The following is a 27,938-nucleotide window of genomic DNA, read 5'->3' on the forward strand; positions in this document are numbered from 1 at the left end:
GGGCGGCGGTAATGACCTGGAGAGGATTGGAGCAGAAGAAACAGTGAGGGAGGTTGTGGAGGCAGTGAAAGCTGCTGAGGACAAGAACCTGAGTGTGGCCATGGTGGGAGTGAGCAGAGGGCCAAGAGGAGACCAGTATGAGCGACTTAGAAGATGGACAAACTGCAAGATTCAGGAGGAAGTGCTGAGGATGAAGCTGGACTGGCTGAGGGGCAAGAAGGGCAATATCATCTTCGTTGACCTGGACATTACCCTTAGGGAAGGCATGGACTTCCTGCTGGGCGAGGTGCACCTCAATGAAGTTGGCAATGAGAGGATGTGCAGGCGGCTGCGTGAGTGGATGCGTGCAAGCTCCACTGTGTGCGTGTACTCTGCCTGAATGAGGGATAGGAGTGCACCGGAGCAAGGAAGAGAAGACACCAGGTAAGCAAGGTCATGTATGAAACTTGGTTGTATGAATGTGAGAGGATGGGGCTTTGGCAAATTTGAAGATGTATGCAGGGAGTTCAATGAGTGGAGTTTGAACTTGGCAGGAATAACTGAAACACACCTGAGAGATGTGGTGCAAATGGAAAGGAGTGAGTATGTGATGGTAGGAAAGGGATGCAGTAAACAGTAGAAGTTAGGAGGAGGCGTACCCTTGCTCCACAGAAATACGAGGAGCCTGAAAGTAGAAGAACTTGATGTAGGAAACAGTGCAGAGGGTGAGAACTTGTTAGATGCCTGAGTGGAGTGTAGGGATGAGTGCGGTAGACCTGAGAGGGTAGTTGTAGTTGTAGTGTACATGACAGTGGAAGGTGAGAGAGCAGTTAGGGAGAGCAGCAGAAAATACAGTATGTTGAAGAAGATTGCAAGAGATCATGCTGGAGAGAGAGAGTGACTGTTATGGGAGACATGAATGCACACATAGGTATTTTAAGTGAAGAAATGAATAGGAATGGTGAGATGCTTGGTGAGTTTGTGAATGAAATGGACCTAGGAAACCTGAATGAGACCTGGCATAAGGACGAGTGACTTGGTGTGCTAGGAACCACACCCCTTCAGTCAGGAGTCTGCAATTGACTGCATGCTAGTGAATGGGAGAATGCGTGAGATTGTGGACCACATGTGGATAGATGAGGATGGAATGATTGCCATTGTCTTGGACAATAACATGCTGGTACTAGAATGTAAGTTAAATGGAAAAGACGGAACAAATGCCAAGGCTAAGAGGAGAAAGTGGAGACTGAGGGATGTAGGATGGGAGAATTTACAGGTAGACCCATCAAATACAGTATATCCATACTAGACGTGCTCCCCAATTTTTATTTTTATTTATGAGCCCTTCTCCATAACATGTGAGTTTTGTGCTTTTATGTAAAACAGACATGATATCCAAATTAACCATTATTGGACTTTGTGGACCATACCAAACTGAAACTAAAAAAAAACTGGGAATTTGAAAATCTGACAACCTGGCGTGACGATAGAAACATGCGTGAAACAGCTATTGACCATGTACTAGTGAACAACAGAATAGAGGAAAAAGGATGTAGAATGTGGAAAAATGAAGATATCATTATCTATGATCACATACTAATAGGCATGATGTTTAGAAAAATAAAGAAAAGGAGGGAGAGAATCAAGGAAAAATGGATTGAAAAAAAATGGAAATTGGGAGAAGTTTGAAGTAAGTAAATAAAAGGCTAAAGAAATTAGTGAAAGGCAGATGGACATAAACTCCTTAGAAAAACCTTAGAAATCCTGAAACAAGAAGCAGACAAAGAAATGGGAATCAAAAAAATTAAGCTGGGTCCACTGAAACTTAAAGGTTGGTGGGATGAGGAGGTAGAGAAAGCAATAGAAATCTGAAAAAAAAAGAAAACAGAATCCAGAGAACACTGAAGAAATTAGTAAAGAAGGAGGGAAAGAAACCAAAAAAAAAGAATGGTAACATGCATGGAACAGACATAAGAAGGCAAAGGAGACATATATTAATCAACAAAAAAGATAACAAAATGGGAAGAGGAACTGGCCAAGAAACTTAACAATATGCCATGCAGAGAAAGAGAAAAGGAAGGATGGAGGAGACTGAAAAGAAATCTAGGAAAAAGAATATCAAATGACGAAGTGAAACATACTGTTGACAGAAGAGAAATAAAGAACAACGAAGAGATACAGACTGAAATAGAAAACCACTTGAAGACATTTCATGTTTTGCCACAAATTGTTTGAGGCTAGTGTATTATTATGATTAAGTATTTGCAGACTAGCCAGCTTGGTCATCAGGGCAGACCTGAACCTATCTTCCCTGCCGTAATTGTCTTTAATTAGTTGAATGGCGGGTTCATAGTTTGAGGCTTTGAGTTTGAAACCTGATATTAGTTGTGCTGGCTTTTTCTCCAACTGGCTCTTAAGATAAGTGAGATTCTGGATACTTGTCAGATCTTTGTTTTAATGAATGGAGCACTCATGTCCCTGAACTTCACCCACCTGGTCAGATCGCCATTAAAGGAGGGCAGATTAAGCTTGAGCAGTTTGAATAGCATTTCCCTCTTTTCCCATTCTGGAGTACTTTGTGCAACATCTAGCTTGGTGAGGATTTCATTTACCCCATCTTCATACAAAATGTCCTCCACCATTGCTTCCTGCAGAATAGTTTGATCCGATAGTTCATAAATTTTTCACTATTGGTTTGAATTTTGGCTAGTGTGTTTTTTGCGGTAGTTTGTCTAGCCTGTGCTTCACGCGCGTCAGTAGTGTGAAGGAATATTTCAAGATCCATGGTGAGGGTGGAGATGCTGGCCTTGAGTCCCCCTCTGATTTGTTAGTTTCTTTAGATCCTCCACTTTTAAGTTTTTGACCAAATGTTAATACAAATCAGATTTAAATATTCAGAGCAAACAAGCTGTTATGGTGTGAAGCGGCAAACCACTTCGCCATTGCTGGACATGACGCACTAAACTTAGTGGGAGAGTTTCCACTCCCCAGCCAGTTCAGTTGTCTTATCTAGTACGGCTTGATTGCCATCTTCAGTGAGGTGGACACTATCACACTCAAGACACTCAAGATGGGAGTCAACAACCACAATAGGCTACCAGCAAGATTTTATTGAGATAGCAATTTATGTCATTCTTAATTGCTTTATATCAAACCAAGGTTAAACCTTGGGGTCATAAGCATTTCTCTTGGCTGAGAATCAAGGAATTCCCACCAGTATTTTCCTCAACTTTGAGAGCCAAGGCTTCTATAGGCTTGGCTAATCCCCATGTCTCAGTGTTGCCACTGATGTCTTTTCTTCCAATAATGAGGATAGTGAGTCCTGGCTTTTGTGCCTTCAGTTGTTCCCATGCACAAGTCTGGCAAATGTCACACACTGCTGCTGCACACTGCAAATTTACAGAGGATAAATGGGTGCCTAAACGAGTGGGGAGATGGGAACAGATGCTCTAAGTAACTGTGTCCCAGGATTACTATTTCCTTATAAGGTGTTGAATTTTCAGCTGGGGGCAGGATAAATGAATAGCCTACCTTGCTGCCTTGGGCACTGCTGGAGAATGTACTGTGGTTAGTACTGCCTTTTTGACATCTTTCTGTGGTGCATTTGAGTGATGTGCAGATTGAGTTTAACAGCACATATGATGAACAGAGTTAAGGCATCAATGAGAATCCAGTTCAAAGGACCAACTTCATGGCTAAGGCCAGGTTGTAATGCAAGATTTACCTTGGTTTAGGCAGACATTAAATGTAGTGAAGTACCTATCAGTGCACAGGCCTGAGATTAGACAAAGTACTTTGTTGGAGTTTGGGTGGAATGTCTGCCTAGAGTAGGAGTAAACTGAGTAGGATGAGTGATGAACTGAACTGCACAGGATACTGGCTGAAGTGTAAGTAACTCCTTGTATATCAAGTGGGTTGATAATGGTTTTGTTTCAGGAGTGAATCGCTCAACTCGGATTCCCATTGGTTCGTCCATTTATAAGAATGGTTTTTATGTTTAAATTGAAATCAGTACCCATCACCATTAAACCCTGTTGGAACAATAGTTTTGATAAAACTAATGGAAAGAGAATATGATACAGTGCTAAAGAAAAATTACAAAAGAGGACAGGGAGGCCAATACAGAGGGGCAAAATTGTGAAAGAGAGTGGGAGACAGAATTGATAGGGAATGAAGTACTGGTGTGCAGGATAGAGAGAGGAACAAGAAGAATATAGAAATTGAAGTATTAAACGTTCAAGGATTAACAAAAGCAAAAGAAGTAGAGGAGCTGATGATTGGTAATAGTATAGATTGTTTGACAGAAACTCAGAAGGAATTAAAAAATGTAAATTTTAATGATAATTGTGTAATCATAAATAGCATGAGAGAGGAGAGAGAAAAATAGGCAGTTCAATGTTTATGGGCTAATTTCACAGTTGTTTCTTTTTGTTGTGATCGTTACCAATGAGTGGTGATGTCCACCACCAACAACAAATCCGATTTCACAGACATTTTTTGCGGCTTTGTTTTGATCCTTACCAGAAATTGGAACTTTTGGTAATGCTTACTTGGGAGCCAGTGTCCCTCTCCAGTGGAATTTACCAATGCATTTATTTTGCATATAGCACAAGTTTGTATCCTTTTGTATTGGTATTATTTCCTGAATTATATATTGAATAAATTATTTAGCAATACAGCAGCATTGTAGATTATAACAGTAATATGATAGAATTTAAGAAGAATTTGGATGGTGGCATAAACTCACTTCACCAGCTGATAAAAACTTCATTACATGTCACCATGTCATCTGCTGCGCCTCCTTGGCCAAATTCGTGTAATAATCTTGACATGTACATAAAGCATATGAAACTTATCACCCAAGTTCTTATTCTCTTGTAGCTGTGTTACTTCCTGAATTATATATGAAAATTAGTTTTAACAACACAACATGTTGTAAGGCCATAATGATATGAGAAAATTTAAGAATTTGATTGGCAGCACCAGATGATGAGCAGATGATCTGTTCTTGCCACCCTTATTTCATGTGCCACACCTCCTTTGCCACACACTATGTATACATACCCATGTATGTATACATAGGGAGCATGGGGTTTGTTACCTAAATAAATGATGGGAAAAATAATTTAGGCTAACAGTGCATGTGTAAAGTAATGAAAAAGAGTGAAATAGTAGGTAATTTATTGATGTGTCACTTGACCTACTTAGCTCACTTTTAAGGGCAGACTAGAAGGATGAAAGACAAGATTCCATTCGAGAAAGACAGTACATAGTTCCATTTAAGAATTGGGAGATGGAAATCATCCTATTCTTTAAACCAGTGTGGGCTGTGAACAATCTTCATGGTAGTAAATGAAAGTTAAATATTTCTAGCCTCTCCTAGCATTATCATTGGTCCTTTTGTTTTCATCATTCTTTGTAGATCTTTACATAGCTGTGAAGCATAAAACAGTAAGTTGAGGAGAATAGGTTAGGTTAAAAATGTCAGTTTTAGATTGTATTTGGTTAAGTTGCACTTGTTTTACTAAAGTAGGTTGTGATGTCAGATATTAATGGAAAAGTAGGCAATGCATGTTAGTAACTCATGCATCTTTTATGGAATTTAATATCTGCTACTAATGGATATTACATATATCCATGTTTTACTGCAGTTGTGAGTAATTAATAGAAATTAAATTTCAACCAACAGATCAGCATATCAGCCTTACATGAAATTCTCATAGAACAGTGGCATCACTTATGAGAAATTGAGGAAACCCAAGTGCTCCACATGTGATTGCTCATGACTGTTGTGACCCTCTGTGCTGACTGAGGAGGAATTTGGTCAGTGCTACAGGCTGAGCAAGAATGCTGTACTTGATCTGCTTGATTAGTTACATCCAATTGCTCCTAGGAATACAAGTAGCAAAGGTATTTAATTTTGTATGGCTGTATGTGTCGATAGAGTATACAATATGTAGGTTAGCATGGAGGCAGGGAACTGTTCCCCAAGTTGCACAATACATGTGTAAGCTCATAATTGTTACAGTTTGATATCTGGCCACTTTTTGATCACAGGACACACACTATAATTGTAATACATGCTGTCAGTATGTGTTTGGTAAAGTATACACCATGATATATGACTGTGAGTAGCATGCACAATACAGCTGTGTTCACATTACTGTTGGTAACATAATAGCAGAAAAATTATAGAATTTATCGTAATTTTAGGGTGGTTGGTGCCTGGCTCCATAACCCAGATACATGTATTTATCCATTTACTCAGGATGCAGTGTACCACTGAAATTACGATTCCTAGCAACACTTCACTTCCTTGCCACTGGTAGCTTTCAACTTTATGTTGCTGATTGTTGTGAAACAGCAGTCTCTGCATGCAGGTTTAAGAACATAATAAATAAGTGAAGTGCAGGAAGTGACCAGACCTACACATGGCAGTCCCTGTATGAAATATACTTACCTATTTGCACTATCATCCCCATCCATAAACCCATCTAATCTTCTCTTAAAGCTCCCTAATGTCTTAGCACTAACAACATGATTACTGAGTCCTTTCCATTCATCCACCACTCTATTTTGAGAACCAATTTCTTCCTATCTCTTTCTTGAACCTAAATTTATCAAGCTTGAACCCGTTATTTCTTGTTCTATCCTGGTTGCTGATCCTAAGAATTTTGCTTACATCCCCCTTATTATAACCCTTATACCACTTAAAGACTTCTCTCAGGTCCCCTCTTAACCTACGTCTCTCTAAGGAATGTAAATTTAACAGCTTCAATCTCACCTCGTAAGGAATACTTCTCATCCCCTGTATCCTTTAAGTCATTCTCCTCTGTACTGATTCTAATAGACCTATATCTTTCCTGTAATGTGGGGACCAGAACTGCACTGCGTAGTCTAGATGAGGTCTGACCAGTGCCAAATATAACTTTAGTATTACTTTGGGCCTTCTACTTTTAACACTCAAAAAAATGAATCCTAATACCCTATTTGCCCTGTTTCTGGCCTCTATGCATTGCTTTCCTAGATGGACTTCAGAGCTAACTATAACTCCTAAATCTTTTTCGTACCCTGAACCTACCAGGGTTTCATTGTTCATTGTGTACCTACTGTGTGGGTTTCCTCTACCTATGCTAAGTTCTTTGCATTTGTTGATATTAAACTGCATTTGCCATCAGTCTGTCCATTCATTCATCCTATCTAAATCTGCCTGCAAGGTGATGGCATCCAATTCTGACCTAATTAATCTAACTTTGTGTCAACTGCAAATTTACTAACATCACTACTAATTCCACTATCCAAGTCATTGATGTATATTAAAAACAACAATGGCCCTAATACTGATCCATGTGGCACCCCACTAATTATATGACCCCATTAGGATTTAGAGTCGTATATTACAACTCTTTGTCACCTGTCGCTTAGCCATGACCTTATCCAGCCTGACATCTTCCCATCCATCCCGTGTGCCCTAACCTTTCTCAGGAGCCTCTGATGGGGTACCTTGTCAAAAGCTTTACAAAAGTCCAGATATAAGATGTCATTACTATCACCATTATCTGCTGCCTCATACACTTTAATGTAAAAACTTAACAAGTTCGTCAGGCAAGACTTCCCCTTCATGAAGCCATACTGTGACTGATTTATCAAGTTATGTGTGTCTAAATGCTCCCTAATGTTCCTCACTGTTATTGACTCCAATATTTAACCTACATCTGAAGTTAAGCTGACAGGTCTATAATTAGATGCTAAAGTTTTATTTCCTTTTTTAAAGATGGGTACTACATTAGCCTGCCTCCACATTACTGGTACCTCACCTGACTTAAGTGATTTCCGAAAGACAGAAACTAACAGCTCACTAATAACCTCTTTGCATTCCTTAAGTACTCTGGGATATATTTCATCTTGTCTTGGTGTCTTGAACATTTTTAGCCTATCTCCTGTTCCACTATCTCCTTAGTTATGGAAATATCTGTCAACTTCTCATTCTTTTCTGCTCTAAACATCTGTTCACAATTTGGCATATCCTGCATGTTTTCCTGGGTGAAAACAGTTAAAAAAATAGTCATTCAGAATTTTACTAATCTCCTCCCCAGAACTAGCCAGCTCCCCATCAGTTGCCTTTAATGGACCTATAGTATCCTTATTCTTCGCCCTGTATACCTGATAAAATCCCTTGCGGTCGTCTTTGCCTGGCTGGCTACCTTTAATTCATAATTGCCCTTAGTTTTCCTCGTTAACCTCCTGACTGTTCTAACTAATTCATTAATATTGTGGCCTTAAAACCTCTTCACCTGCCCTTAATCTCTTGTATATACTTCTCTTCTGCCCTATATAATGTTTTAACCTAGCAATCATCCATTTAGGGCTATTTTTCTGTGTGATATGGGACGTTTGCTAACTGTCCTATATGCAATTTATCTACGAAATATTTATACAACTTGTCTACATTTACTTACCTAATCCCCTCATCTCAGCCCCTTCCATCCTCCCCATTCCTTTATCTTCTTGCCTTGACCTCACCTCTCATTTCAGCATGACCTGACTCTCCAACATATTCACACCTTTTTTTTTTTTTTTTTTTTTTATGTAGGAGGGACACTGGCCAAGGGCAATAAAAATCCAACAAAAAATAATGCCCACTGAGATGCCAGTCCCATGAAAGGGTCAAAGCAGTAGTCAAAAATTGATGAATGAATGTCTTGAAACCTCCCTCTTTAAGTAATTCAAGTCATAGGAAGGTGGAAATACAGAAGCAGGCAGGGAGTTCCAGAGTTTACCAGAGAAAGGGATGAATGATTGAGAATACTGGTTAACTCTTGCATTAGAGAGGTGGACAGAATAGAGGTGAGAGAAAGAAAAAAGTCTTGTGCAGCGAGACATGCAGTTAGCAAGATCAGAAGAGCAGTTAGCATGAAAATAGCGGTAGAAGACAGCTAGATATGCAACATTGCAACGGTGAGAGAGAGGCTGAAGACAGTCAGTTAGAGCAGAGGAGTTGATGAGATGAAAAGCTTTTGATTCCACCCTGTCTAGAAGAGCAGTATGAGTGGAACCCCCCAGACATGTGAAGCATACTCCATACATGGATGGATAAGGCCGTTGAACAGAGTTAGCAGCTGGGGGGTGAGAAAAACTGGCGGAGACGTCTCAGAATGCCTAACTTCATAGAAGCTGTTTTAGCTAGAGATGAGATGTGAAGTTTCCAGTTCAGATTATAAGTATAGGACAGACTGAGGATGTTCAGTGTAAAAGAGGGGGACAGTTGAGTGTCATTGAAGAAGAGGGGATAGTTGTCTGGAAGGTTGTGTCAAGTTGATAGATGGAGGAATTGAGTTTTTGAGGCATTAAACAATACCAAGTTTGCTCTACCCCAATAAGAAATTTTAGAAAGATCAGAAGTCAAGTGTTCTGTGGCTTCCCTGCGTGAAATGTTTACCTCCTGAAGGGTTGGACGTCTATGAAAAGACGTGGGAAAGTGCAGGGTGGTATCATCAGCATAGGAGTGGATAGGACAAGAAGTTTGGTTTAGAAGATCATTAATGAATAATAAGAAGAGAGTGGGTGACAGGACAGAACCCTGAAGAACACCACTGTTAATAGATTTAGGAGAAGAACAGTGACTGTCTACCACAGCAGCAATAGAATGGTAAGAAAGGAAACTTGAGATGAAGTTACAGAGAGAAGGATAGAAGCCGTAGGAGGGTAGTTTGGAATTCAAAGCTTTGTGCCAGACTCTATCAAAAGCTTTTGATATGTCCAAGGCAACAGCAAAAGTTTCACCAAAATCTCTAAAAGAGGATGACCAAGACTCTGAGGAAAGCCAGAAGATCACCAGTAGAGCGGCCTTGATGGAACCCATACTGGCGATCAGATAGAAGGTTGTGAAGTGATAGATGATTAAGAATCTTCTTGATGAGGATAGATTAAAAAAACTTTAGATAGGCAGGATATTAAAGCAATAGGATGGTAGTTTGAGGGATTAGAAAGGTCACCCTTTTTAGGAACAGGCTGAATGTAGCTATGCAAACTTCCAGCAAGAAGGAAAGGTAGATGTTGACAGACAGAGCTAAAAGAGTTTGACTAGGCAAGATGCAAGCACGGAGGCACAGTTTCAAAGAACAGTAGGAGGGACCCCATCAGGTCCATAAGCCTTCCGAGGGTTTAGGCCAGCAAGGGCATGGAAAACATCATTGTGAAGAATTTTAATAGGTAGCATGAAGTAGTCAGAGGGTGGAGGAGAGGGAGGAACAAGCCCAGAATCGTCCAAGGTAGAGTTTTTAGCAAAGGTTTGAGTAAAGAGTTCAGCTTTAGAAATAGATGTGTTAGCAGTGGTGCCATCTGGTTGAAATAAAGGAGGGAAAGAAGAAGAAGCAAAGTTATTGGAGATATTTTTGGCTAGATGCCAGAAATCACGAGGGGAGTTAGATCTTGAAAGGTTTTGACATTTTCTGTTAATGAAGGAGTTTTTGGCTAGTTGGAGAACAGACTTGGCATGGTTCCAGGCAGAAATATAAAGTGCATGAGATTCTGGTTATGGAAGGCTTAAGTACCTTTTGTGGGCCACCTCTCTATCATGTATAGCACGAGAACAAGCTGTGTTAAACCAAGGTTTAGAAGGTTTAGGTCGAGAAAAAGAGTGAGGAATGTACGCCTCCATGCCAGACACTATCACCTCTGTTTTGTGCTCAGCACACAAAGACGGGTCTCTGACATGGAAGCAGTAATCATTCCAAGGAAAATCAGCAAAATATCTCCTCAGGTTCCCCCAACTAGCAGAGGCAAAATGCCAGAGGCACCTTTGCTTAGGGGGATCCTGAGGAGGGATTGGAGTGATAGGACAAGATACAGGTATGAGACTGTGATCGGAGGAGCCCAACGGAGGAGAAAGGGTGACAGCATAAGCAGAAGGATTAGAGGTCAGGAAAAGGTCAAGAACGTTGGGCATATCTCTAAGACAGTCAGGGATATGGGTAGGGTGTTGCACCAATTGCTCTAGGTCGTGGAGGATAGCAAAGTTGAAGGCTAGTTCGCCAGGATGGTCAGTGAAGGGAGAGGAAAGCCAAAGCTGGTGGTGAACATTTAAGATGGAGATCTGCAAAAGGGAAGAGGGTCAGAATGTGCTCCACTTTGGAAGTTAAGTAGTCAAAGAATTTCTTATAGTCAGAGGAGTTAGGTGAAAGATATACAGCACAGATAAATTTAGTTTGAGAGTGACTCTGTAGTCATAGCCAGATGGTGGAAGACTCGGAAGATTCAAGAGCGTGGGCACAAGAGCAGGTTAAGTCATTGTGCACATAAACGCAACATCCAGCTTTGGATCGAAAATGAGGATAGAGAAAGTAGGAGGGAACAGAAAAGGGGCTACTATCAGTTGCCTCAGACACCTGAGTTTCAGTGAGGAAAAAAAGATGAGGTTTAGAAGAGGAGAGGTGGTGTTCTACAGATTGAAAATTAGATATTAGACCATGAATGTTGCAGAAGTTAATGAAGAAAAAGTTGAGGGGGTTGTCAAGACACTTAGGGTTGTCGATAGAAAGGCAGTCCAACCTGGGGACATTTATGGTCCTCTCCCCAGATGGGGACTCCGAGGCTGGTGTAGGAGTCGCCATGATGATTTTGAAATTTTTGAGTGAAGGGTGTGTATGTTATTAGGTGCTTGTTGTTTTGTGTGGAGGAAGAGAGTTGTCTTTAGAGGACAGGCTATGACTGCCCCCTTGTGTTGTGAGACACAAAGGGAAATGTTCAGTGAGGTCACAGCTGGGTTTAATGATAAGTGCACAGCACCCCCTGAACAGTGCTTTAGACCTCACTAGGAGTAATTATCATTTCGGCAAGTGTCTACTGCCTGCCTATCTCCCCCTCTCTCTCTCCTCAGCCCCTTCCAGACACATCTTCCCTCCTCTTGCCCTACACCCTCACACCTCACCTCTCCCAGACACATCTTCCCTCCTCTTGTCCTACACCCTCACACCTCACCTCACCTCTCTCATCCTGCCTTATCTCTCTCAACTCTGTCCCAGACCTGACCTCACCCTGCATCCATTGCCAGTCAGCTCCTTGGAGATACCTTTTCAATTCCTCAAAATCTGCTCTCCTAAAGTCAGGTATTTTACTAGTCTTTTTGCTTCTAAAAGTTTCTTTCCATTTTAATTTGTACCTAATTTCCCAATGGTCACTGTTACCTAGCTGTCCTCCAACCTCTACCTGCGTGACTGCTTCCTCCCTGTTAGTAAAGATTAAATCTAGAATATTGTTCCCCTTTGTGGGTTCTACAACTACCTCTTTTAAAAAATTAACCTGAATTACCTTAAGAAATTCCTCTGCTTCCTTGTTACCCACCATCAGGCTTCAGTTAATATTCCTAAAATTAAAATCTCGTACCACACATACCTGACTGTACCTTCCTGCTCTATTTATTTCCTGCCACAGTGAGGTGTTTCCTATGTACTGTTCAGTGGCCTGTACACTACTCCCAGTACTACTGACTGTGATCCTTCCTTAATATCTACCCATATCAACTCTGTTTTGCTATCTGTTTTAATTCTACTGTTAATACAACACTGTAATGTGCCCCTAACGTATAATGCGACGCCTCTTCCTCTCCTGTTTTCCTTGTCTTTATAGAACAGTGTATAACCACCTATCTTAACCTCTGGATTAAATACTTTTCCTGACATATCTAACCAAGTTTCTGTTAAAGCAATGATATCAAGGCTCTCCACACGCTCTTCCTCTAAGCAAGTCTATTTTTTTCAAAATATTTCTACAATTTGTGTAGTAAACACTTCAGCTATTTCTCACCTTCCCTGAGCTAGTTACCTTTCTAGATTTAACTAATTTGTCCTTTGTTTTGACCTCACTATCCCTTCTTCCCTCCTGACTAATGAAAAAAGTGCTGGAGTGCAGTTACCTCTTGCTCGAGTGTTCCAGCCAAAACCTGAACACCCTGGCATGATGAATGTACTCCATCCTGGGCATACAAGGTGTCCTTACCATAGAAGAGGTCCCAATTCTCGATGAACATCCATCCATTACTCTTGCAATGATTCATGAACCTGCAATTCACTGTAATATCCCTGGACAGCCACTCATCACCAACTCCCCACAATGATTCGCGAGCCTGTGATTCACTGTAATAGCCCTGGACAGCCACTCAGCACCAACTCCCCTCTTTAGCAAGATACCACATACCACAGGGATCCCTCCCTTGTCCCTAATCCTATCAAAAGCCTGTTGAAACCTCCCAAACAGTTCCTCACTCCTGACCTTACCAAAGTCATTCCCTCCCATGCTGAGAAAAACAATGGGTTTGGTCCCATAATTTTCCAAGCACGTGTCGAACCTATCAGCTATCTTCCCTATCCCAGCCCCTGTCAAACACACCCTCAACCTACACTTCTTATCTTTGGCACAAAACACACTATCTAAGTGCCTAACCTGACTATCACCAAGCACAAGCACTTTACCTTGGGGCAGGGTAACTGCATCTGCCCCCTCCTTCTTGTCTCCTCCCACCACGTCCACCTCCTCCTCCTTCACTTCCTCCAGCACACTGAAGGGATTCTTAGTCTCCACACAAGGCACCCTGAGGGCCTTCAGCCTCTTGGCTTCCCTGCTCACAACTGACCACTGCTCCTCTGTCACCTTAATAAGTAAGATGACAGTGGGGCACGACCCTCCCACAGGTGCTGAGATCCTCTCACTAAACTCAGCCTGCAGGTCTGAGATCCTTTCACAAAACTGAGCCTGCACCTCCGAGATTCTTCAGTGGAACTCAGCCTCCACCTCTGAGACCTTTGCAACGAAGGCCTCAAGAACAGGAGAATTAACACAACCAAACAACTCGGCAACACAAGGTGCCATGTCTACACTAGCCAGCTATATTAGCATCAGGTCGCTGCTCACTAAACACATCCGTTCACTAGTAACCCTGACTTGAGACTGAGGAACCCTGACCTGAGACTGTGAAAGGCATAGCACAGATGATTGCCTCTTTGACACCAACTTGCATTAAATTTTGAGACAGATGAAGCATGCCAAATAGCAAAAGATTCCTACAATGTTAAAGGAATGCCTTGGATATATAAATTGCATGCACATACCCATTAAAAATCCAGATCATGCTGAGTATTACAGATGTAGGAAGAATTTCATGTCATTTAATGTCCAGGTTCTGTGTGGTTTTGATTTAAAATTTAGTATTTTTTGTAGTTGGCCAGGTAGTGTGCATGATAGTAGGATTTTTGAAAACTCATAAATGTACCACCCTTGAACAAGAAAATTACTGAAGGATGTATTTACTTGGAGACATGGCTATCCATGCCATTTGTATCTCTTGAGCCCCATACAAAATCCCCAGACTGAAAAAGAAACTACAATGCAGCTCATGTTGCAACAAGAAATTTTGTTGAAAGCTCCTTTGGTGTCTTAAAGGATTAGTTTGCTTGAAAACACTACTCCATACTGTATCCTTCTTGTAGGTTCTCGGGCAACATAAAGTCACAAGTTCCCAGTGCTTTTAATGTGTAGACAGGTACAAGTACGTAGGTGCGAGCTGGTGGCGGCGTGGTACAGAACACAATGATTAATACAGAGCAAGGGGCGAAGTAAACACTAGTGAAACAGTGAAGCATGAAACCAATACAAACTATGAACCCTAACCAATACAGTGAAGCCCCGTAACAATGAAGCATTCATACTTCACACATCTCCCCCTTCCTCTTCACGTTCATTAACTAGCTATGAACGTAAGGCTATACGCGCTGAGCGGCGTATGGGTCCGTCGGCTTCCCAACGGCGGCGTCGGCGTGCGTTTGGGGTGGCGGGATCGGGGATCTTCTGAGCTGGGGGGTGTAAGGGCTGCCCGTCGTGACTGTCTCTTTCCGCGGTAGATGGGGCAGGGACCACACGAATGAAGCGGCGATTCCGCCACAATACGCGTCCAGCGGTAGTCTTCACCAGGTAGTCGCGGCTCTTGCCAATCCCCATGACTACGCCCACTTTATCCCATCGCTTAGTGACGGGATCTTGGAGCCTGACGTGGGCGCCAAGGTCAAGTGGTGGCAGGGGGCGGGCGTGGGCGTCATAGCGTTCCTTGACAGCCTCGGTCCGCGCGGCAGCACGACGATCACACTCCTCGGTCCTCTCTTGCCACTCAGCCGTGAAGGAGACGCTGTGGGCGGGGACGCAGGAGCGTAGCGGGTGGCCGAACAACACCTGGGCAGGAGAACGGCTGTCCTGTCGCGGTGTGTTTCGTAACTCCAGCAGCCCGCGGTCGAAGTCCTCGGTGAGCGTGCCAGAAGGGGCCGTCTTCATCACCAGCTGCTTCACCGACTTAACTGCTGCCTCAGCGTGGCCGTTGCTCTGGGGGTAATGTGGCGAAGAAACCTCGTGCCGCACGCCCCAGCGACGCAGAAAGTCTTGAAAGTCGCGGCTGGTAAATTGCGGGCCCCCATCAGTCCGAAGTCGCACAGGTACACCAAGGTCTCGAAAGAACCTCCTGAAGAAGGCGATGGTGGCGGAGGCGGTGGTGTCAGACCCACACAAAGCCACCACAGGCCACCCCGAGAGCCCATCTGCGTACACGAGGAAGGACTTCCCCGCCGTGCTGAAAAAGTCTGCAGACACACACTCGAACGGCCTGGAAGGCACTTCCTCAGTCATCAGGGGCTCCCGCTGCTGGCTTGGCTGCAACACCTGGCACAGCTTGCACGCCCTTACTACGTTGGTGATGTCTGAGTTGATCCCGGGCCACCACACTGTCTGACGCGCACGGCGCTTCGTGGCCTCCACTCCGCGGTGGCTGTCATGAAGCCACGCCAAGACCTCATGTCGAAGGGTGGAGGGAACCACAATGCGGGGCCCGAGAAGAACAAGCTCGTCGTCGTGGTAGAGGTTGTGACGCTCCTTCCAGTAGGGCCGTAAGGCAGGGTCTAGGCTGTCGTGGGTAGAGGGTAAGCCTCGGGTTACGCACTCAAGTAGTCTGGTGTAGATCACATCCTCTCGAGCTGCTGTGCGTATCCCGTCCAGCACCAGGTCTCCTGTAGGCGATCTGGCATCCAGTGTAGCAGCACGAATAGCTACCATGACACGGACGTGTGCGTAGGCCTCTTTCCCAAGCGCCATGTCCTCAGGAGACGGCTTGTCCACCGGTGCACGGGATAGGGCGTCGGGAATGGCGAGAGACTTACCCTTACGCCACTCTGCTGTGAAAACATACCCAATGATCTTTTCTTTCAGGCGTTGCAGTCGAGGGTTGTCGATGGCGTCGAGCGTATACGAGTTGAGGATGGGAACGAGGGGCCTGTGGTCTGTCACGATGGTGAAGCGAGGCAGACCTAGTAGGTAATACCGGCACTTAGCTATGGCCCAGACCACAGCTACGAGCTCCAGCTCGATAGTTGCGTACCTCGTCTCCACGTCTGCTAGAAAGCGCGACCCGCACTGCACCAGACGCCACTGACCGTCTCCGTGGTCCTGTAGAAGGACGTAACCCACGCCATACAGGCGCGAGGCGTCCGTCTGCAACACAGTGGGGAGGGACGGGTCGAAGTGTGCGAGCACTGGCGGTCGCGAGAGTGCCATCTTCACCTTCTCAAAGGCCAAGTCGTGGTCCGGAGTCCATGTGAAGGCTCGGCGGGGGCTCAAGAGAAGACGCAGGGGCTCTGCTGACGCAGCAATCTGTGGCGTGAACTCTGCTAGTTGGTTTGCCAGGCCTAAGAATGAGCGCATGTCCGTCACATTTGCCGGCTTGGGAAAGTCGGCAATTGCGCGCACCTTCTCTTCGTCGGCAGCAATGCCCTCCCTTGACAGCTTGAACCCGCAGAACGTCACGTCTGGAGCCGCTAACACAAACTTCTCTGCGTTGATGGTGATGCCGTGGGTGCGGCACCGCATCAGGACCTCGTAGACACGCCGAATGTGTTTCGTAGTCCTCGTCCCAAAGCAGAATGTCGTCTACCACTTTGGCACACTGCTGCACGCCGTCGAGCGCCGCATCACCACGGCGGCAGAACTCATCGCCCGTGGCCACGAAACCCATTGGTCCTCGACAAAACCGGAAGCGGCCATACGGGGTGATAAAGGTGGTGAGGTGCTGGTCCTGCTCCGCCAGTGGTATCTGCCAATACCCATACAGAGCGTCCAGCGTGGAGAAGAATCGTGCCCCTGGTCCAACACGGCGCACGGCAGCGTGGGGTGTAGGAGAGGGGTGTACGGGGTGTAACACCTGCTTGTTTAGCCTCGTGAGGTCCACAGTTATCCTTACACCTCCTTTGGACTTGGCCACGGTCACGAGGGGATGGCACCACTGGGACGGGTGATCGCCGGCGGGTACTATGATGCCCTGTCTCACCATGGCCTCTAACTCCTCCTTGACTGCGTCCTGCCAGGCGAGAGGAATGAGTCGCGACATATTTACCGCGAAGGGCTTGGCGTCATCCTTCAGGTATATACGCATCGGAGGGCCACACATCTCCCTCAGCTCGGATCCATGACGAAAGTCATCCTTAGTCGTCAACACGTCAGGGAACTCTCGCAGGAAAAACGCTTTGGCCTACGCAGATGAAGCAGAGGGTAGGGGAAGTCATGGCGTGAGTGGCGGCTGGAGGGATGAGGTGCGAGGCTGCGGCGCGGCGGGCGGCGGCGGGCCAAGAGTAGAGACTTGCCTCACCTGCCCTTCCCCCTCCTGCCGCCGGTCTCCTCGCACTCCGATCTGCCATGGATAGTCTTGGGGAATGATCCTCAGCTGCTTCGTGTGGCCGTACGAGAGGAGCGGCTTGGGCAGACCCCTCATCACGATTATCCGGCCTTGGATGGTGGTGTCCCCATACGTCATAGTGGCGTATAATGACCCGAGAATCCGACAGGCCATTGACGTCCCGTCGGGGTTGTTCAGTCCCAACTCTTGGTAGGGTTGCAGGTTGTCAGCCGACAGGCCAAGTGCCCGAAGGAGCACTTGGCACCCATGACTGTCCTGTCCGCTCCCGTGTCTGGCACGCACTCGACCCAGCCTGACCTGCCACATGCTTCCACCTGAAGCTTTATGGTCGGGGACGTGGGGCCGACCGGTGGCACGTTGTCCACCGCTCGCGTGTGGGCGGTATGGGCAGTGCCGCCGGAGGGCGGGGCAGCGCCGCGCTGGTGCCCCGTTACAGACAACACTTTGCCGCACCTTACACGGTCACTCGGCGGCTTCTCGGCTCTTGTGAGCGGTTTTGAGCGGCAACACTTTGCGAAATGACCCATTTTGTTACATAAACGACACCGTTCACCAATCGCTATGCACTTGTCCTTGGAGTGCGGCCCATAACCACAGTTACTGCACTTTGCGTTAGTCGGCTTCGAACCACTAGAATGACCGTTTGCCTTGGGCGATTCCTTTTTCAGACAATCCCTTTTCCAACAGTCCTTTTTCTTTTTCTTATACGCCGACACTGCACATGTGGAAGACTGGAGTGGCCTGAGCTCGTGTGACGTGGTTTCGGCGGCCTCGCGGGACTTGCACACTGTCAACACCTTCTCCAGTGTGGCGTCAGACGGCGTTTCCAACAAGCGCTGCCTCGTTTCCTCGTCTCTGACGCCCATCAACACTGCGTGTTTCATTTGCGTCTCTACACAGGCAGGGTTGTGGGCCTTACACAAGTCGATCTCGTCCGAAGCGTCCTTCAGCCGCACGTAGAAGTCGTTAAACTTCTCTCCTTCGGCCTGTCTACACTGGAAGAAGGATAGGCGCCTCAGTGCCTCATTTCGTTGCCCTTTCACATGCTCGTGAAGGCGCTCCAGCACTTCAGTCAGGCTCAAGGTCGAGCCCGGGGGTACGGCCAAGCTAACCTCGAGCGTGCGCCTCAGTTCGGACGAGAGGCAGGCCCGCAACTGTATGAGCTGCTTGGGCTGTGGCTGTTTCTGCAGGTCCACCATCACCGCATAGTCCTCCCACTGCTGTCTCCATTCCTTGAAGGCCTGCAGCGTAGCGTCCTGTGAGAGCGGGGGAGGCGGAACTACGGTCGCTTTGGGGACAGGCGTGGACGGCATCGGGAGCATGGTTGAGGGCGGGTTGGCGAGGCTGTCACTAACGGCGCCGGGTGTGCCTGCCTGCTGTGAAGGCTGCGTTCCAAGCGTAGCAACAAGCTGATTGAAGCGCTGCTCCTCGGCCTGGCGCCTCGTTTCGTCCTCCCGTCGTCTCTGCTCACACTCGTCACGGAACAGTTGCAGCATTTGAAGAAGCGCGTCTTGAGAGACTCCAGTTGCCTGCTCCTGCCCCATAGCCGAGGGCGTGGACGAAGCTGGCGAGAGGGGTGCCGGATCTTGTTGCCTTCTGGTTTTAGGCTTAGTCATGGCGCCGGCACACTGAAGGCTCCTCCGGGAGACGCACCGCACACCACCGGCTAGTTGGGGCACCTTCACTCTGTCTCGCTGCCAGGTCCTTGTGAGTTGCACTACTCACTGCGCCATGTATCCTTCTTGTAGGTTCTCGGGCAACATAAAGTCACAAGTTCCCAGTGCTTTTAATGTGTAGACAGGTACAAGTACGTAGGTGCGAGCCGGTGGCGGCATGGTACAGAACTCAATGATTAATACAGAGCAAGGGGCGAAGTAAACACTAGTGAAACAGTGAAGCATGAAACCAATACAAACTATGAACCCTAACCAATACAGTGAAGCCCCGTAACAATGAAGCATTCATACTTCACACACATACAGAATTGCGGACATCAAAGAGGATCATCATGGCTTGTGCTGTGCTGCATAACATTGCAGTAGACTGGAGGACATCCTTGGAAGATGGCAATTGATGATGGAATGATGGAATGATTAAATGTTTATCAAACATTTTCTACAAGCTTGCAAACTTCATGAAACAAACCTCAATATTGATAAGATACACCTTAAAACACATTATTTCACTAGCAATTTCAGGTTTGCACAAGCTTCAAATGAAACATATTTAGCAGCTTCAAATATGCTTCCCTTACACACTGTAGAAGCCTTGATTAAGCTTGTACAAGCTTCAAGGTCACTTTAAATTGACCTTATTTAATGGCTTCAGAAATGGGAATATGGAAAGATAAAATATTTTTCATCTTTATTTCATAATTACATTGTAATACAATTTCCATAAAACTAATTTCTAATATATGAGAGAAATAAGTTTCATAGTCAAAAGTTAGCAGGAACACTAAATATATTTTTTTTAACATTAGCTGATATATAGGCTTTATATAGTTTATCATATTAACAAATTATCATATCACAAATTTCAGTATTAGCCTTAGTATTAATACTAACTAAACTGAGTATGCTTGAGTGACAATATGGTGAGCAGATACCTGCCATACCATGTTTACAAATTTCACTAGCCCTTAAATGAAAAAAAAATTACATAGTATAGTATTCTAAAGAAAACAAACAGCAAAATTTCCTTAAATGTATAAATTTAGAACAGGATAAGGACAAATATTATATAAATTACTCTGAAAACTGTTTTTATGGATAGGTTAAATTATTTTAAAATAAATCATAGGAATCACTGTAATTAATCTGAGAACAGGATAAGGACAAATATTATATAAATTACTCTGAAAACTGTTTTTATGGATAGGTTAAATTATTTTAAAATAAATCATAGGAATCACTGTAATTAATCTGAGCCATCTGAAAATAAACTGTCATCATCATTGTCGCGATCACTATATATATCATCATCCACCTGACCACTTCATTTCTGTTGTTTAGGAGCATTCCAAGAGAGAGAGAGAGAGAGAGAGAGAGAGAGAGAGAGATGCCAGATGGGCGATGAATGTTTATTCTGCTCCCAAGTTACATTAAACTCAGTGCACTCCCACATAATCTTCTTCCTCTATTAATTTTACTTCCTTTTTCCCCCTGAAGTTGAGTTTGATACATAATATAATAAAAGAGTTGTACTCCTTGATAACCTAGTCAGTTTTTAAGCAAGCCACTCTGAAATGTCAACAATAATTTATATTAAAAAATTTTATTTCATATAAGTTATGTATTGTGTAGTGTGTAGTTCAAGTTTTGTTGAACATGTAGGCAAGGTAACAAGGTAACAATGTTAAAAGATAGGCACAGTTTCAGTTGTATGAAGGTGTCTTACCTCGAGGAATAATGGCATCTTACTAAAGAACACAGTGAATTTTGTGCATGTTGCCAGGTTTGTTGTGTAACCGACCCATGATTTTGTTTTGGTACATACAATGTAAGCATCATCACTTAATTTCTTCCTGACTGGTGTTACTTTATGTGAATTATCAGTAAGTACAACCTGTCATACATTGTTACCTTGTGAAAAAAGAGTTGCTTTTGTGGTGTACAATCATCACTTTGTTTACATGTGTGAAGATGTTTGGTGTTTGATTTAAGGGCCACTGTTGCCATAGACTTACCACTAGTCACTGCCCCAAAGCTGAACCTTGGCCTTGTAAGACACAGGCTCATTTTCTGAGATTTTTTTTGGGGGGAAAAAAAAGGTGCATCTTATAAGTCATCAAATACCATGTATGAATAAAGGCATGTATAACCCGAGAGAGAGAGAGAGAGAGAGAGAGAGAGAGAGAGAGAGAGAGAGAGAGAGAGAGAGAGAGAGAGAGAGAGAGAGAGAGAGAGAGAGAGAGAGAGAGAGAGGCAGGCTTCTCATTTTAACCCGGGTCATACACCTGGCATATTTGAGTCTCATGTTTGGCAGAAGTTTCAAACCTGTCATTACTCAGTAGTTTCTCTCTCTCTCTCTCTCTCTCTCTCTCTCAATGTATCAAGTAAGTAAGCATTACATTGTTTGCAGAATGTATGATACTTTTTTTTTTACTGACAAATTGCAGTGAGTTACAAGCAAAATGACTTACGATGAGCAGCCTTCCAGAACATAATTCGCTCATAACTCGAACACCTTCTGTAATCTACAGTGCACATTGACTTATAGAGGCATAATGTATACTGTGTGCAACGAGAGATTCTCAAGCATTTTAGGAATAGGTCAAGGAAGACTGGATTCAGCAGTAAGGCACCCAGCCATGACAGGTACTACCCCACAAGGCCATAGAGGACGTCAAGTGTCAGGAAACGAGTCCTGATGCTGCTCTGGCACTGGTGCATCAACACATTGACTACTTCCCCACCGTGACAAGCCATTACACATGTACAAAGTCACCAAATCTCTTTTACCTGGATGCACACCTAAACAATGGCAAAATGTATCACCTTGACATTCCGAGGATGATGGACAACCATCATAATGAGTAGGTTGTGAAGGGAAGTCTTTACAGGAAAGTCTTCCACACAATAAATCTCTTCTTTAAGGCAACAAAGACTGATAACTGCTCCAAGTGTGACTCCCTTAAGACTGCAGTCCAGTTTGCAGAGCACCAAAATGCAGAGAATGACTAAGCAATTCTAGAGGAAAAATTATAGGCACACACATCTTTGGCAAGACAGAGTCAATAGCTACTGAAGGACATAGGTATAAATGCTGATGATGACACTCACATATGCCTTGACCTTTGACAAACACTTCCTATTCCACACCTGTTAACAAATGTTGCTTACTGCAATCACAAGATCTGGATGAATAACTTGTGCATAAACTTGAAGACAGGGCAAAAGCACCTTCTACAAGTGGGATGAGGTAACGGATGTAGTTTTGTTGAGGTTGTGTCACATCTGAAAATAAGGATCACTGAGAAATGTGAAAGAGCAGACTCTGGAAAACTTGTAGTTTTCAGTGATAACTGGCAGCCAAAATAAAAATTTAACATCATGCTGTCATATTTGGATGAACTTGACAGTAAGAGGCTGCTTGAGGTGATCCACTACTACCTCATCCCTGGGCACAGCTACATGCCATGCAGCAGAGCATTGTCACATTGAAAAAGAATATCAGGAAATCAGTAGACATCTATAATTTCAAAGAGTACTGCAAGCTGATCAAGACTGCTGTGCATGTCAGTAACCTAGTTATCTGTATGCAAAGGTCAGGTTTCCTTGATTATGACATACTGCAAGGCCACATAACACATTGGAAGCCTTGTAAGCCCCTCTCACTTTCCAGCTGCAGAAAGTTATGCTTCAAGTTGTAAGTTCAGAGAGAGAAGGTTACCAGTTGTCTCAGGGATATGATGACCTTACAGTCAGTGAGACTGATGCCAGGCCATGCCAATGCCAATTACAAGCCGCCATCTTTTGATCTTTCCAAGATCATACTGACTCCTAAGTACCAGACACCCATCGTGCTCAACCCTAAGAAGGCCAGGGACATTTACTTTCTCCTCCAGTACATTCCCCCAAGCAATAAGGATTACTATGAGGAGATTTATTTGTTTCCAAAGAGATGCCACAGATAAAAACAGAGAAATGGAAGTGGAAGATGTCAACAACAACCTCCTGAATTACAATGGGACTTAACTTGTACACCTTACACTTCCAATACTCCCTACATCTATGAAATTTTGTGTTTTAATGTACTTTCTTGGAAGTAGAAAACTATGTAATATTATTTTTTCACCATTATTGTGCAGTTCATACTGTACACCTATATTTTTGTTTTATCCTGTTATCATTCTATCAGATTCTATTTTTTTTTGTGTGTGTGTTGGCCGTATCCAACAACATTTTTTAGCATGTTTGATTTTCATTGCATTACATAAACTATTTGATTTATTATTGATTTTTCAATGAGATATGATAGTGAATGCAATCATACTCAAATTGGAGAAAGCCACATTTATTGTTTTATCATTCAAAATACTGATAAAATGTAGCATTTTTAGTGAGCTCACTCCATAATCGAGACAACTACATTTTCATGCATATTCCATCAAAATTGTGTGGCTGGTTTCCAAGATATATAATTTTTTAACACTAAACTTTGAATGAATGTGATTTTCTTAGTTTTTTATATGTGGCATTTATTGACTTCCTGAACCAAGTACCTCAGGTGTACAGAATGTTTAAGAACATGAATGTTGATGAGAAAAAGGAAACATTTGATTTGTCAGATCACAATTTAATTGAAGTGAAGCTAATAGTAAAAGAGGAGAAGGGATGTAAGAAAAATGATGGGATTGTGAGGGATTACTTTAACACAGACAAAAAAATCATTAGAAAATGTAGGGAATGCCTGAAGAAACAAGCTCTGAATAGCAAAGTGAAGAGTTTTGAGAAACTGGAGTCAGTGATGAAAGAAACAGTAGATAAGATACTGAAGGGAAGGAGAAATGCAGAAGAGAGGAGAAGAATGGCAACAACACAGAACCTACATGGATAAATGATGAAATGAGGAAGTTTAAAGCCAGGCACACATTGAGATGCAGGGCAGTGCAGAGCAGGGCGAGATTCAGGGCAGTGCAGAGCAGGGCAACACAGGGCAGCATAAGCATGGTGCACACATTGAGTAGTAGTCTGTCATCCTGTGCAGGTCCTGTGTTCATGGCTGTTGCTCAAGATTACCTGAGAAACCTTAGTTCAGAGTCTGACTCAGAAAATGAATTCAAGAATATTTTGTTATTATTATAAGACATTTGTAGGGGAAAGAGGTCATTGTGGAGGAGTGAGTACATGATAAAGAGAAAGAGGTGCATTTCCTTCAACTTCTGAGCTGAGTGATGCAAGATTCAAGAACTATTTTAGATTAAGCTGAGAACAAATTTGATGATGTGCATAATATGATACAAAGTGACATATTACCTGAAGGTTGCAATGCTCAAAAGCCAATCGGGAGTAGAGAAAAACTGGTTTTGTTTTTATTTATTTTTTTATTTTTTTCTTCACATCTGTCTTTCAGCAGTATAGGAATGGAGGAAAAATCCTCTGATGAAGAATTTCCTTTTTCTTTTATCCTGTAATACTGTCTCCATAATTTCATTTTAATGGATAATTGTAAAAAGGAAAAATAATAGGAAAAACAGTATTAATAATCACACAGGTCTTTCAGAGAGACTCATCACAGATTAACAAAATAATCAGAAAAATTACTTTCACATCGTATAATAATTTGATGGGAAATTAGGGGATGTATCCTGATACTGTTCTGAAAACACAGGGAGAGACTGATATATCAGTAGTAGATGCATCAGTAGGTGTACATGCACAAGGAGTAGGACCATAGGACAAGTGGGACTGGGGATAAAGAGACATGCCAAACAAGGTTTCTTCAGCATCCAAAACTATGTGAAATACATTCAGTTTTATTTTGTGCTGTAAGGCTGGTGGCATTTTTTTTGCCACCATTGTGTACATGGTCATAAAAAAATTACATAGGGGATCTTTTTCTTCCTAATTTTTTTCCTATCAAGTGCTTTCCGTTTGATTTAGGATCAATTCCTTGAACAGAGCAGTAACATCAGTTTTCTTTGTTTGAGAGTTTACAATCTTCTTTTTCTTTACTTCTCTTGAACGAGCTGAAGGGTTGACAATACTCTCACCATCATCATCATCAAATTCATTGTCAGGCCCTGGATTTTCATGTGAAGTAGTGGTAAGTTGTGTGTTCCCTTCTTTGAGCGAACTACTGTCATCATCAAATGTCCGTACACTCTCATTGTCAGTCCAAGTGACATTTTTGAGCTTGTCTTTCTATTGGCCATATATGGTACCCAAAAATCCATTTCTTGCTGAAATTTCCAGGGCTTCATGACAACTCTTATCCTTTAATTTCTTTTGCCTTCTAAAGGCATCACGATGACAATTACGTATTTTCAGCCATGCATCATTTGCATCAGCCCGTAACAAAACAGAACATGCAAATGACAGGAGAGAGAGAGAGAGAGAGAGAGAGAGAGAGAGAGAGAGAGAGAGAGAGAGAGAGAGAGAGAGAGAGAGAGATTAAAGTAATATCTTTGTAAAGATATAGTCAAACCTATATTCTTTTCAGATATCTGGCTACTGGAGATTCCTATAAAAACATTGGTTATAACTGCCAGATGGGGGATCAAACAGTGTCAAACATCATCCACCAAGTAGCATTTGCTGTGTGGACCAGCATGCAACCCCTTTATTTACCAGAATCAACACTGGAAACGGGTGAAAGTGGCACGTGATTTTGAAAGAAAGTGGCAGTTTCCACATTGTGTGGGAGCGATTGATGGAAAACATATATGCATCCTTCTTTAGTTATAAGCATTTTTTTGATGGCCATGGTTGACAGAAAGCAAATTCACTACAATCGACATGGAGTCGATGGGTCACTTTAGTGATGGACATGTTTTCAGCAACTCGGCACTTGGAAAGAAAATTGAAACCAAATCTTTGAATATCCCTAAACCAAAACCCATCGAAGGTGTAGATGGAGAAGTGCCATACATATTTGTCAGTAACACTGCATTTCCACAGCTATAGAATTTATTGCATCCATATCCTAAATCAAAGACAAAGGACAGTTTTGAGGATAAAGTATTTAATTACAGACTGTCACTAGCAAGAAAACGAGTTGAGTGTGCTTTTGGTATATTGGCTTCTTGATTCAGAGTATTTACTCTTTTATTTCATTTACTACAAAGGTTGATACTGTTAATAACGTGGTAAAGGCAGCTTGTGTTCTTTATAATTACTTGAAACACGTATGTCAATAGATACACATGAGGAACTAGAGACACAGCCCAAGAACCTACTGGTAGCATTAAATGCAACTGCATCTAGAAGTACTGCCTCTGCATTTCAAGTGAGAGAGCAGTTCAAATTGTACTTCAATTCAGAAAGAGGAAGAGGGCCATGGCAGAGAGAGAGTGTTCTTAGAGGAAAGTATTAGAAAAGTAGAGGAAGGAATGAGTGGAAAATGGTAGTACAGTAAAATCCCTCTTATCCGGCATCAACGGGACCGCTGACATGCCGGATACTCGAATATTGCCGGATACTTGAATAGAAGTGAAATTATGTCCACAATCACCACCCTACACTCACGCATCTTACCATAACAAAGATCAGCTGATCTTAATCAGCAGCTAATCTGATCACCTGCTTAAATGTAAGCACAACACGCTTCCTCTTTTCTACAACTTTAGGCATGATGGTGTCAGGCAATAAACAGTGCACACGTGGGACTGAGTCACTGAGTAAACACAGTGCAGTGGGCCGCGAGTGGCGCAAAGCAGTGCACTCTGGTGGCGAGGGGACAAAGTATGCCTCGTGCGGGAATTTTAATCGATTTTATGAGTACACATTGATTTTTTATTGAATTTAAGGCTCGGGGAAAAATGTGCCGGATACTTGAAGCTGCCGGATACTCGAATGCCGGATGAGAGGGATTTTACTGTAATAGCGACGGAAAAATAAGAATACAGGCAATAGGGACTGTCATATTTTTCATGAAATTAGTTTTGTATATCTATCATATCAAAGTTTGCACAAAATTGTCTGTTACTGACTACAATAAATGCATTATCCTAAAAGATATTTTCTTTATTTACAGTTCAGTGGTACCATCACACACACACACATGGCGGACAGAGAAGTCACTGCAAACGGGCACTCCTAAAAATCTAGCCATCTACGTTGCTGAGAGCTGCCCTAGTGGAAATACAGAGTTGAGAGTCCACACTGGTTTTACTTGTTGCTGTCCCAGCTCCAAAAGTGTTTTGTAGAAAGCAGTTAAATTGTTAAAATGAGTGGTGAAGAGGAGGCTACTTCAGTCCCCACTATGTTGTTTACACCAAAACTGTCCCAAAGGCGAGACAGAGAGACTTCTCAACATTTGGGGAAGAGGACCGATGGGTTGGGGAAGCAATGATGAGACGGAGAATTGTCACACTGGAAACCGAAATGAAGGAAATGAAGGATAGATTTGACAAGATGGAGAAGATGGTTGAAACTTTGATCACTGAGAAGGGGATGTGGAAAAGTGCATATGATGATCTACATAAAAAACTAACGTTATATGAAAAGAAATCAATGGAATATGAAGGCAAAGTGAGGAGTTGAATGTAAAACAGGAAAATTGGAAGAAAGGA

The 27,938-nt window shown here is 43.3% G+C and overlaps 1 long non-coding RNA gene across 1 annotated transcript; it reads left to right on the forward strand.

Moving 5' to 3' along the window:
• The first annotated feature begins 5,316 nt into the window (after positions 1 to 5,316).
• Positions 5,317 to 27,524, forward strand: LOC135110204 (uncharacterized). The gene is made up of 2 exons (XR_010273152.1): positions 5,317 to 5,889; positions 27,401 to 27,524. It is a non-coding gene; the product is annotated as an uncharacterized LOC135110204 (long non-coding RNA).
• Positions 27,525 to 27,938: the final 414 nt, after the last annotated feature.

Source organism: Scylla paramamosain, chromosome 20 (genome assembly GCF_035594125.1).
Source record: "Scylla paramamosain isolate STU-SP2022 chromosome 20, ASM3559412v1, whole genome shotgun sequence".
NCBI classification, from domain to species: domain Eukaryota; kingdom Metazoa; phylum Arthropoda; class Malacostraca; order Decapoda; family Portunidae; genus Scylla; species Scylla paramamosain.